The sequence below is a fragment of the Phyllostomus discolor genome, chromosome 11 (assembly GCF_004126475.2).
Source record: "Phyllostomus discolor isolate MPI-MPIP mPhyDis1 chromosome 11, mPhyDis1.pri.v3, whole genome shotgun sequence".
In the NCBI taxonomy this organism is placed as follows: Eukaryota; Metazoa; Chordata; class Mammalia; order Chiroptera; family Phyllostomidae; genus Phyllostomus; species Phyllostomus discolor.
Window position 1 is genome coordinate 25,457,707 of NC_040913.2, and position 12,978 is coordinate 25,470,684.

Genomic DNA, 12,978 nt, shown 5'->3' on the forward strand with positions numbered 1-12,978 from the left:
CCATGTGGCACAGCCCTCCAAACACAGTATTTAACTATTCTCTACCATCCCCCCTGCTAACACTCTGGGCCAGACAACACTTTCTTCTGTCTGGTATTACCACACTAATATGCCTCTTTGCTTTCTCAGCATTGCCTCAGTCACCCACGTAAAAGATGAGACAGATCACATCACTGCTGTATTCAACAATTTACAGTGGCTTTCTACCACACACAGTAAACACAATTCTTATTAAGTCCAACAAGCCTCCTCACAATCTTGGTGCAACTTACTTATCTAACCAGCACCCTCCTGCTTTTCCCTCTTGCTCATTCTGGTCATCAAACCGGCTAGCCATGCTCCTGGTTGAAGGTCTTTGGTGTCCTTGTACTCTAAATGATAGCTTTGCTGGATACAGTAATCTTGGATGAAGGTCCCTGCCTTTCATGACTTTGAATGCTTCTTTCCAGGCTTTTCTTGCCTGTAAAGTTTCTTTTGAGAAATCAGCTAACAGTCTTATGAGGACTCCTTTGTAGGTGATTGTCTCCTGTTCTCTTGTTGCTGTGAAGACTCTCTCCTTATTTTTGATCTTGGGTAATATAATTATGATGTGCCTAGGTGTATGCTTGGGTCCAGCTTCTTTGGGACTCTCTGAGCTTCCTGGACTTCCTGGAAATCTATTTCCTTTGCCAGTTGGGGAAGTTCTCCTTCATTATTTTTTCAAATAAGTTTTCAATTTCTTGCTCTTCCTCTTCTCTTTCCAATACCTCTATGATTTGGATGTTGGAATGTTTGAAGTTGCCCCAGAGGTTCCTAAGTCTCCTCTCATTTTTTTGAATTCTTGTTTCTTCATTCTGTTCTAGTTGAATGTTTATTCCTTCCTTGTGCTCCAAATCATTGATTTGAGTCCCAGTTTTCTTTCCATCACTACTGGTTCCCTAAGATGGAGGCATGGCTTCCATGCACAACCAAAAGAAGGACAACAACAAATTTAAAAACAAAAAATAATAACTGCCAGAAAATCCAATTGTATGGAATTCTGGCAACAAAGCAGTTAAAGAAGAAACATTCATTCAGCCTTTTCCACATTGCAGCTATGTGGTTGCCCCACCCTGGTGAATACCTAAGGCTTCACCCCTTACAATATAGCGGGTGTGCCGAGACAAAAAAAAAATATGGTCCAAATGAAAGAACAGATAGAAGCTCTGAAAACAGAACTAAGCAATGAAGAGATAGCCAACCTATCAGATGCACCATTCAAAACACTGGTAATCAGGATGCTCGAAGAAATGGTTGAGTATGGTTGCAAAATAGAGGAATAAGTGAAGGCTATGCAAAGTGAAATAAATACTTTTCTAAAATCTTTTTTATATTAAAAGTGCACATAAAGTGCCTGTGTACAATAATTAAGTGTATAGACTGTAGCAGTAAATAGAAAAAATCTAGAAATACATTGTTAGACAGAATAGGTTACTTACCAAGAATGGACTACTGCCATTTTTTTAAACTGGAATTTGAAATGCATATAATAATGTTTATAGATAGAGACTGTGCATGTATTTGTGAAAGAAACAAAAAGCAACTGAGTGGTCCCCCACTCCAGATGGAGACTTCTAACTTTTTCCACAGTATTACGTTTGTTTCTGGGCCCATGCATGCTCAGCAGTAACATGGAGTTAGCTGGAGCCATGTCACTAAGTTCTTGACAATGAAGGAGGAGCTGGTGTGATATGTACTGAGTGTGGCCTAAGACATTTGGGTATGTTTTGTTCACTGCACTCGTATCCTTTTCCAGTTTCTCCACCCAGAAAACTCAATGCCCAGGTATACTGGAAAATAACCACTGTTTCTGATCAAGTTTGAAAAGCACAGATGCTGTACAAACCCAGGAAGTTCACATCAATGTAATAAGAAGAAACCTTCCTAGTTTCTTAGCTTAAATGAGCAGACCTGGTGACAGGAGAGATTAAGGAAAGAAGCACACACTCGTTGGTACATCTAGGTATATTTTTGAGCCTCAGGGCAGAAGAAAAAAACTTTCAGTTTTTTAACCACTGAATTTTGAGTCTTTCCCATCATAAAATATAACCATCCGCAATAGTATACTAGCCATTTGCCTTTACACTAAAGATCACCTGTTCAGGTGTTTCATGGGAAGAAAGAGTAACTTACACTCCTTAATATACCTCTCTAATGTAATGATGTGTGAGCTATTTTTTACTGTTTTTCTTCTAATAAAAGTATTGATTGTAGAAGAAACTGAAAAATCTATAATTTAGTAGAAGATGTCAAGTCAAATAATTTAGCTGAATTGGTTATTAAGAAGAGAGAAAATGACCCAAATAATCAATAATTTTCAGAATGCTTTTTGCCCTTGAATACTTTGCATAGACTGTTCCCCCAATCTCCCAACTTGAAATGATTTTTCCTCTCTCTCTATATATATTTATATATGTAGAACTATATATGTTTTTCATATATATGTATATAAACACACACACTAATTCTTTAAGACTCAATTCAAATATCACCTTCCCCTACAGAATTCTGTCCATACTTCATTATGACTTACGTGACACAATGTTTTATGATAATCTGTTTATATATTACCTTCTATTTTGAGATCCTGAAAACCTTGAAAACAAGAAATATTACTTAAAATTACATGAACTCAGAGATGGACTGATCATGTACTACAAAAAAAAAAAAAGCCAAACTTAGTAAGACAAAGGGTAGGTGAAAAATTAAAATTCTTATATTTGAGTTAAAAATAGCAATTTTACAAGGGCAGGCAGAGAGAGGCCTGCCTTAACCATAATCCATATAAAATGGCTTATGAGATTTTGTTAGCTCCACAGTATGTGAGTCAACAATGTAGCATGACTGCCAAAACAAGCAATAAGCACAATGAAGCTGTTTCACTTTGCCAGGCTCAATAAACATTATTTTACTATTCTGATGGTCTCTAATTAGGATAATTAAGAATTGAAGTGTCAACATTGGCCCCATCTACTGATTTCCTGATTTTCATGGACTTGAACCATTCCATGTTTTGTGGCTCTGTGTTCTACCACTCTGTGTTTTCTTTTGTTACATTATTCTTCACTCCTAGCTGCCTGAGGCATGCATCGGGCAGTTTGCATCAACATCTGCATAGATGCTGTGATAAGATATGCAGTCATAACAACTACAATGAGATAATATTAGGAATTTTGCGTTAATAGTAGTTGTATTTTCAGTCAAACGGTGGCTTTAATACTTTTTGATTAACACTAACTTTGATACCTATAAAAAACAGAAAATATTCAGTAAGGTAGGCTACAATGTTACTTAAACAGGTTTCATGGAAAAAAGGATAAAAAAATCTTGGAAATTATATATTAAAAGGCAAATCAAAAAGTTGTACCTACCTGTGATATTTAGGCACAGGAAGTCCATATATGTATGTTTCAAAATTGACAGTATCTCCAATGTCTAGTCACTGGTTTTTCAAATTGCATAATGCCATTGGATTAGGAAATAATTTTTCTTTTTTTTGTTTTATCTTTTTTCCTATTTTTTAAATTGTTATGCAATTATAGTTGGCCCTATTTCCCCCCCATTATTCTCCCACACCATACCACCCTGCTTCCCATATTCAATCCTCCACCTGCCCCATTGTCTTTGTCCATGGCTCCTTTATACATGTTCCTTGACTTGACCCTTCCCCTTTTTTCCCTCCACCCCTTTGGTTACTCTCAGTTTGTTCTTTATTTCCATGTCTCTGGTTCTATTTTGCTTACTTGTTTTGTTGATTGGGTTCCACTTACAGGTGAAACAATATGATATTTCTCTTTCACTGCCTGGCTTATTTCACTTAACATAATGCTCTCCAGTTCCATCCATGCTGTTGCAAAAGGTAGGAGTTCCTTTGTTCTTTCTGCTGCATCATATTCCATTGTGTAAATATATCAGTTTTTTGATCCACTCATTTACTGATGGGCACTTAAGCTGTTTCCAGCAGTGGGCTATTGTAAATAATGCTTCTATGAACATTGGGGTGCATAGGTTCTTTTGGATTAGTGTTTCAGGGTTCTTAGGGTATAATACCAGTAGTGGAATTGCCAGATCAAAAGGCAGTTTCATTTTTAGTTTTTGAGAAAATTTCATACTGTTTTCCACAGTGGCTGCACCAGTCTGTGTTCCCACCAACAGTGCAGTAGGGTTCCCTTTTCTACACAGCCTCGCCAATATTTGTCGTTTGTTGATTTGTTTATTACAGCCATTCTTTTAAAATATTACAGTATTAATGTAACCTTTTATCATGAAGATAGAAAATGACTCTTCTAATTTTCTCTTCAAATTACAGATAAATGTCTTATGTCAAATCAGGATGGAAAGCGTCGCTTCTCCTGCTTGAGGTATAAATATCTAGATCAGGCTCCTGAGAAGCAAAAGCCTGAGAGAGTGAACTGGGTACACACAGTTCACTGACAGAGAACTTTTCAAGAAAACCTGAAGGGAGACAGTGGAATAGGATAAGGAAGGGAAAAGTGCCAAGCAAGTATGTGGGTTCAGGTCAGTCCTGGCCTTTGCCTGACCTACATGGTGAGAGGGAGGTTAGGAGAACAAACTTCTCTGTGGCATTGCCCTTATCTGAGGCAAGAGGATCAGCATTCACAATCCTGCATCAGGAAGTCACTGGCTGCGGGCTTCCCTCTGAGTCTGCGTGGGTCTGATTAACTTCTGGTGTAAGGTAGCTCCAACCAGCCAAGAACAATTTTCCATAGAAAGGGAGGCATCTGCTACTGATAACAGCCAATACGCACAGATACTCAGAAATGGGCTACAACCACAGAACCAGGAAAAGGAATCTGGATGATACATTACCAAGATACAGTTTTTCTAGAAATCTGTGGTTGAAATAACCAAACGATTTATAAGGGAAGAGTTACTGGAAGAACTATGGGCCACCATCACCAATGCTACAGCTAGTACCGATGCTGGAACTAACATTATAACTTCCTTTTCACACTACCCTTCCTGAGTCCCCTCACTCTTGGAGAACACTGCTGCTGGAGTACAGGCTTACAAGGTAGGATGACTCAGACTTCAGTCTTGGGGAACCTGCATCTGGACCTCAAGTTATCAAGCATTTATTAGATGCAGATACTGCGTTTGCTAGTTTACAGTCCAAATTGGCATGTGAGCACAAATTGGCATTGTGCCTCAATGGGTCAATTAAATATCAAATGTATTTATTCATCCCTTAATTATAAAGCATCAGCACTAACTTTTGACAGTAGTCAGAGTCAGTTATCTCTGCCAGACTGTATACTGGCACAAGGAACCCAAAATAACCCTACGTTAATCCTAGATTTAATCTTATAACACCTCCTCTTAGAAATCATCCCAAGAGACTGGGATGAGACTCTGGGCTCATAGATCCTATAGTTTTAAGAAAAAGACTCATGAATTCCTCAAGTGGGTACTCAGAAGGATTGGTAAATACAGCCTTATGAGCTGAATTGCCCCTCCCACTGATTCTTATATTTAAGCACTGATCCCCAGTACTTCAAAATGTGGCTGTATTGGGGATCGAATCTTTAAAAAGGCAATTAAGTTAAAATAAGACCGTGAGGGTGGCCCCCAATCCAGCCTGATTGCTATTTTCACTAGAAGAGACCTGGGTGCGAAAAGAGATATCAAAGATCTGTGTGCCCAGAGACAATAACCTATGTGATGATGACACAGTAAGAAGGTGGCCATCTGCAAGCCAAACACAGAGAAGAACCCAACCCATTGACCCCTTGATCTTGAATTTCTAGCATGTAGAAACGTGAGAAATAAATTTTTGTTGTTGAAGTCACCTAGGTTGTGGTACTTTTATTATAACAACCCTGTCCTAGAGCCACTTCTCCTTTCAGTTCTTGTTTCCTAGACCCATATATTTTATCTATTGGGGATACAGTGCCACCTAATGCCTATTTTTAAGGAGTAAACCTCATACTAAAGATTAGCATCCCTTCTTTGCATGGGATCATATTTTTTATTTTTATAAGTGTAGTCCACTGGTCTTTCAGGCAAATAGCTTCAGGGTGATGAGGTAGGTAGTGTGGCCAGAAGATCCTGTGGTTGTGAGTGCACTGCCACACTTACTTCACTATACAGGAGGTCCCTTTGTCTAAGGTGACATTATGTGATAGCCCATCAGTGAGAAATGGACTTTGCAGAATGATTGAATGAGGAGATCTGCAAATCTCTCTCTACATAACAATAAACTGGTCAAATTTCTCATAACAAAACACTTCTGGTTTTTGGAATTAAAATAGATACAACAAACTGTGATAGATGTATTGATGTTTAAGGAAGATGACTGAACTCTTTGTAAGAACAATGAAAGTTTTTGGGATTTTAAGCCTTGAACAAATGCTGCTTCACTCCAGAACTTTCCAGCCCTGCTCCATCAGAGACTGTTCAACTGGAGCTGAGTAAAAGATAAACTAGCTACTTCACTGCTGGGCAGCACTAACTCGGCTAGGAGCACAGCAGGTAAAAGCTCTATGACAAATGGCACTGCTGAAAACAATATTGATCTCAATGACAACCAGCCTTGCAGCTACCTGAAGTTGTGATATTGGTTGGGCAAGAAATAAATGAGAAGACGTGCTAGTTTATCATGGAGATCTAAGGACTGAGATAGCCATAGTAACCTTGATAAACTACCACACATCCTAGGTGGCCTCGATGCTATGCACATATGGGGTGGGGCAAAAGTAGGTTTACTGTTGCTTGTATGGAAAATAATACAATCATTAAAAAATAATACAAGAATGAACTCTGTGTTTTACATACTCACAGTGGTAAACATACTTTGTCCCACCCTGTACATGCTCGAGGATGCACTTAAACTTAGGATTGAGTAGAGAGAGCACTTGTTCCTTGATGACATGACAAAATCCAGCAAAAGGTAAAAACTGGGACAGCCCTGGCCAGCATGGTTCAGTTGGTTGGAGCATCATCCCATGATTGAAAGGTTATGTTTCAATTCCTGGTCGCAGCACCTGCCTGAGTTGTGGGTTCAATCGCCAGTCTGGGTGTGTACGAGAGTCAGCCAATTGATGTTTCTCTCTCATGTTGTTGATGTTTCTCTCTCTCCTTTCCTCTTTTTCTAAAAGACGGTGAAAAATATCTTCAGATGAGGAAAAAAACAAAACAAAGCAAACCTGGGATAGATTTGTAAACTGTCTGAATTATGAATGTATAGCTCAGTCTTTTAAAAAATTATTTACTTTTTTGTTGTTTATACTATTGTTCCTGATTTTTCTCCCTTCACCCACCTCCACCCAGTCCCACCCTCACCCCTCCCTCAGCCAACCCCCACATCACAGGGAACATGAATATCCATGGGTCATGCATAAATGTTCTTTGGTTAATCCCTTCACTATTTTTCATTTAGTCCCCCCTCTTCCCTTCTAGCAGCCGTTATTTTGTTCCATGTATCTGTGCTTCTGTTTCCATTTTGTTTATTACATTTATTGTGTTTATTAGATGCTATATATAAGTGAGATCATATGGTATTTATATTTCACTGACTGGCTTATTTCATTTAACATAATACTCTCTAGGTCTGTCCTTGCTGTTGCAAAAGGTAAGAGTCCCTTCTTTTTTATCGCTGTGTAGTACTCCATTGTGTAAATGCATCACGGCTTTTTATCTACTCATCTACTGATGGGCACTTTGCCTGTTCCTAGATCTTGGCTATTGTAAATAGCACTGCTATGAACATAGGGGTACATATATTTTTTTGTATTGTGTTTTCAGGATTCTTATTCCCAGAAGTGGAGTTGCTGGGTAAAAGCAAGTTCCATTTTTAATTTTGTTCAGGATACTCCATCCTGTTTTCCACTCTGGATGTACCAGCTTGCATTCCCACCAGCAATGCATGAGGATTCCCTTTCCTCTACCATTTGCCAACACTTGTTTTTTGTTGACAAATTCTTGATAGTCATTATGGCAGGTGTGAAGTGATATCTCATTGTGGTTTTAATTTTCATCTCTCTGATGATTAATGATGTTGAGAATTATTTCCTATGTCTATGGGCCCTCTGTATATCCTCCTTGGAAAAGTGTCTGTTCAGGTCCTTTCCCATTTTTTAATTGGATTATTTGTCTTCCTGGTGTTGAGTTGTATTAGTTCTTTGTATATTTTAGAGAGTAAACGCTTACAGATGTATCACTGGCAAAAATGTCCTCCCATATAGTGACTTCACTTTTCATCTTGTTGATCTTGTTGACAGTTTCTTTAGCTGTGCAGAAGCATTTTAACTTGATGTAGTCCCATTTGCTTATTTTTTCTTATATTTCCCTTCCTCTAGGAGATATATCACCAAAAAATACTGCTATGTGAGATATCTGAGATTTTAGTGTTAATGTTTACTTCTAGGACTTTTGTGGTTTCATGACTTACATTTAAGTGTTTTATCTATCCATTTTGAGTTTATTCTTGTGTATGACACAAATTGGTGGTGTCGTTTCATCATTTTTCATGCACCAGTCTAGTTTTTCAACATCATTTATTGAAGAGACTGTGTTTGCTCCATTCTATGCTTTTGCTTCCTTTGTCAAATGTCAATTGACCATAAAGGCATGGGTTTATTTCTGTGATCTCTGTTCTGTTCCACTGGTATATATGTCTCTTCTTTAGCCAGTAACAGGCTGTTTTGATTACAGTGGCCTTATAGTATAGTTTGACATCAAGAATTGTGATACCTTCAACTTTGTTCTTCTTTTTCAAGATTGCTGTGGCTATTTGGGGTCTTTTGTTGTCCCGTATAAATTTTTTGAGTATTTGTTCTAGATCTGTGAGACATGCCATTGGTATTTCAATAGGGATTGAATTGAATCTATAGATGCTTTGGGTAGTATGACTTTTTAAGATGTTAATTAATTCTTTCAATCCATGAACATGGTATGTACTTCCACTTATTTGCACCTCCCTCAATTTCTTTCTTCAATGTTCTATAGTTTTCCAAATACAAGTCTTTTACTTCCTTGGTTAAATTTATTCCTATACACCTTGTTTTTTGTGTGCTTGTTTTTATTGCAACAATAAATAATATTTTTTTAGTTTCTATTTCTGATAGCTCATTATCAATATATAAAAATGTTACTGATTTCTGAGTTTGACTTTGTTTCCTGCTACTTTGCCAAATTCACTTATTAGTTCTAGTATTTTTTGTTGGAATCATTAATGTTTTCTATGTACAGTATCATGTCATCTGCAAATAATAACAGTTTTACTTCCTCCTTTGCTTCTGATTTTAAGGGAAGCACTTTTTTAGTTTTTCCCCATAGAAAATGATGTTCACTGTTGGTTTTTCATATATGGCCTTTATTATGTCAAGGTAGGATCCCTTTATTCCCACTTTGTTGAGAGTTTTATTAAAATATGGGTGCTGGGTTTTACTGAATGCTGTTTGCTGCATCTGTTCATATGATCATGTGACTTTTATCTTTCCTTTTGTATGTGATGTATCACATTTATTGGTTTAAGAATATGCTACCAACCATACATCCCCAAAATATATCCTATTTAGTCATGGTGTATGACATTTTTAATGTACTGCTGGAAGCTGTTTGTTAATATTTTGTAGAGGATTTCAGCATCAGTGTTCTCCAGGGATATTAGCCCATAATTCTCTTTTTTTGTTGTATCTTTATCTAGTTTTAGAATTAGGATAATGCTGGCCTTGTAAAAAGAGCCTGGAAGTCTTCCCACCTCTTGAATTTTTTGGAATAGTTTGAGAAGAATAGGTGTTAGTTCTTCTTTGAATGGTAAAATTTGCCTGTGAAGCCATCTGGTACAGATTTTTGTTTACTGGGACTTTTTTGAATACTGCTTCAATTTCATTCCCTGTTATCAGTCTATTCAGGTTTTCTGTTTCATCCTGATTCACTTTTGGAAGATTGTATGTTGCTAGAAATTTATTCATTTGGCCCAGGTTTTCCGATTTCTTAGCATATAGTTGTTCATAGTAATTTCTTACAGTCCCTTGTATATCTGTGAAATCAGCTGTGACTTTGTGTCTTTCATTTCAGATTTTATTTATTTGGGTTCTCTCTCTCTCTTTCTCTCTCTCTCTCTCTCTCTCTCTGTCTCTCTTTATGAATCTGGTTAAAGGTTTTTCAATTTTATTTGTCTTTTCAAAGAACCACCTCCTGGTTTCTTCGATCTTCTCTATCCTTTTCTTGGTCTCTATGCCATTTATTTCTGCTCTAATCTTGATTATTTTCTTTTTTCTAATTGCTCTGGGCATTGTTTGTTTTTGCTTTTCTAGCCCTTTTAGGTGTAGGTTAGATCATTTATTGTATAGCTAATCTTTACACAAATGAATCACCAAGAGTGGAAACCTTACTGAATCGGTAGTTAAGCATTATCTCTGGCCAATCTTTAGCTGACCGTTAAGTTATACTAGTCCATGTGTCACCATTAGGATCTCAAGCTTAATAATAAAAAATAAATAGATGAACTGAAAAGAGAGATCACAGGTTTCATATTATAGAACAGGTAAACTCTATAGAATTGGTAAAGGTAAGTGGATAAAAATATAAACAAATAAATAAAAACCTGCAGATTTAATAGCAATGAGTACCAGAATCCAGAGTTTCTACAATAGATTATTTAAAATATGTTCAGTTTTCAGCAAAAAAATATGAGAAATGTAAAGAAATATGAATATGTTTCTATGTATGCTACATACATACATAAGAAAAAATCAATATAAACTCTTTCTGCAAGTCTATATATTGAACTTCACAAAAATTTCAAAGAAGTTATTATGAAGATGTTTAAGGAATGAAAGGAAACCTTGCTTAAACATTTAAAAGGGAAATATGACAATGACTTCTCAAATAAATACCAATAAGTACATAGAAATTATAGAAGCCAACTGAAGTTCTGGTGTTGAAATGTACAATCATTAAAGTAAAAAAAATCATAGAAATATCTTACCAGAAGACACAAATTATGAAAATTAAAAATAAAGATTTGACCATGGAGCAGCTTTGGTGGTACAGACAAAATGTAGAAAGGTCAGGCCAGGTAAGCAGGGGACCAGACAACCAAACAGCCCTCCAGCCACAGGAAACCATCCAGCAATTTAACCTCTTGGGCAGTTAACCAACCACCCAGCAAGTTTATCTGAGCCCCTCCATTGTCAACTCAGGTTTGGCTGGCCCCCAGCCCACCTCCATAGCCCTGGTGACTGCCCAGGGAGGAGCATTAGCATTTGTTTCCTTCAGTTCTTGGAGTTTGAAGGTGGCTGCACAGTCAGCCCTGAAAGGTGTGCTGAAATGTACCATGATGTTATCTCTAAATGAGTGGTTTACTAAGATAAGGAAGACCAGGAAGCTGATGCGAGCTTCCACGAATCAGCAACAGCAGTTAGCTACTAGCAGAAACAGAAGACTGGCCCAGAAGATGGAGAATAGACACTCTGTCCAGGCAGCATTAAAACTTAAGCAGAAGAGCTCAAAGGCAGCACCAGGCACTGTTAGGCGAGCCCATGAGGGGCCCTGGCCAGGGGAGCAAGCAGAGGTAGAGGCCTGCCCATAATCCAGAAAGGTTTGCTCAGAGGAGGACTATGCCCGCTGGGGACCTGCCACAGGTACCCTCTTTAGGGGTGAGATGTAGCTCTGAGGTTAAAACTTGCCCCAAGGTGAACAAGCAATAGCTCCCCTAATGGGTTTAAGAAGAGGTGGTATCTCAGTTTGTGGACGTCTTGGCAGAGGGAACCTAGGGCATGGAGCTGTGGGTTGTGGCAGAATTGATGGTAGAGTTTGGTGTATGATAGGTCGGGCAGGTGGGGCTTTAGGGGCACAAACTGAGGCCTCTGATGAAGGAGAATGCCCTTGTTCGCCCTGTACTGACCAAGAAACAAGTACACAATCAATTGGGTGTGTACACGTCGAAAACAAAAGGACGCCTGCTGAGTTGGAAGTCTTGGTGACACAAATTCCTAGACCAGTGATTGAAGCCTGTCTGTCCTCTTGTGAGAGACTCTTGTGAACGTTATCACTAAATAATCTTTATTTATCTGTAAAGAACCTTGAGATAACAGAAGTAAAGACACCTGATTAATGTTGAGAGGACCTAATATAATAGGCTATAAACTTACTTGTCAGCAGTTTGTGCATTTAGTGTGTTTCTTTTACTTTTTGAATGCTGTGTTGTATGAAACCTCTCTTTTTTCTTTGATTTGGATTTGGTCTCATTTTGTTGTGTGTTTGTCTGTTTGTTTTTGCTATTTTTGTCGTTCTTTTTTCCCCTTCTCCTGGACTTCTCTTTGAACATGAACATGCCTGCCACGTTGACATGCTATCATAGTCAGTTAGGCCTAGGACACCTTTCCACCTCCGCCTCACCTCTCCTGCCGTATATGCTCTGACTTTCTGACATTTCCCTCTTTATCCTTGTACTCTCTGAAAAGGCCCCAGAAAGAGCTTGTCAGTGTTCCTCACTAATGCTAATGTTTCTGAGATACAAGTTCTGTCCTATATCACTTTAATAGTTTTTTAGAAGTGTTTAGAAAATACAGAATTCAAAAATGATTTCTGTCTCATTGGTATTTTAGGATAGTAAATTAGGGACATTGATCTAGCTATAGGGCTACATCATAGGCCACACGTGGTAGCAGCACTGATTTGATCAAAGTTGCTGCACCACATCCTGTGTGCTGGGTTGGGTGCATGTATGCACACTTTCTACCCAGGAATAAAATTAATAAATTTCCCCCTTGTCCTTGCATCATGGCCACACAGGTACTACTGGGTGGCTTACAGCTGCAATAGAGAGGGAAAGCCATTCGGTTAAGCAGATGCTTCCGAAGGCAAAGGGACAGAAAAGTCACAGGTACCAGAAGGGGAGGGGTCAAAAGATGGCCCATGCTGAGTGCTGTCATCCTTATCTTTATCCCAAACCAGACTTGGGCTTAGCCATACACTGGCTGTGTTTGACCC

At 38.2% G+C, this 12,978-nt stretch overlaps 1 pseudogene; it reads left to right on the forward strand.

Moving 5' to 3' along the window:
- The first annotated feature begins 11,014 nt into the window (after positions 1 to 11,014).
- Positions 11,015 to 11,969, forward strand: LOC114508437 (annotated as a pseudogene).
- Positions 11,970 to 12,978: the final 1,009 nt, after the last annotated feature.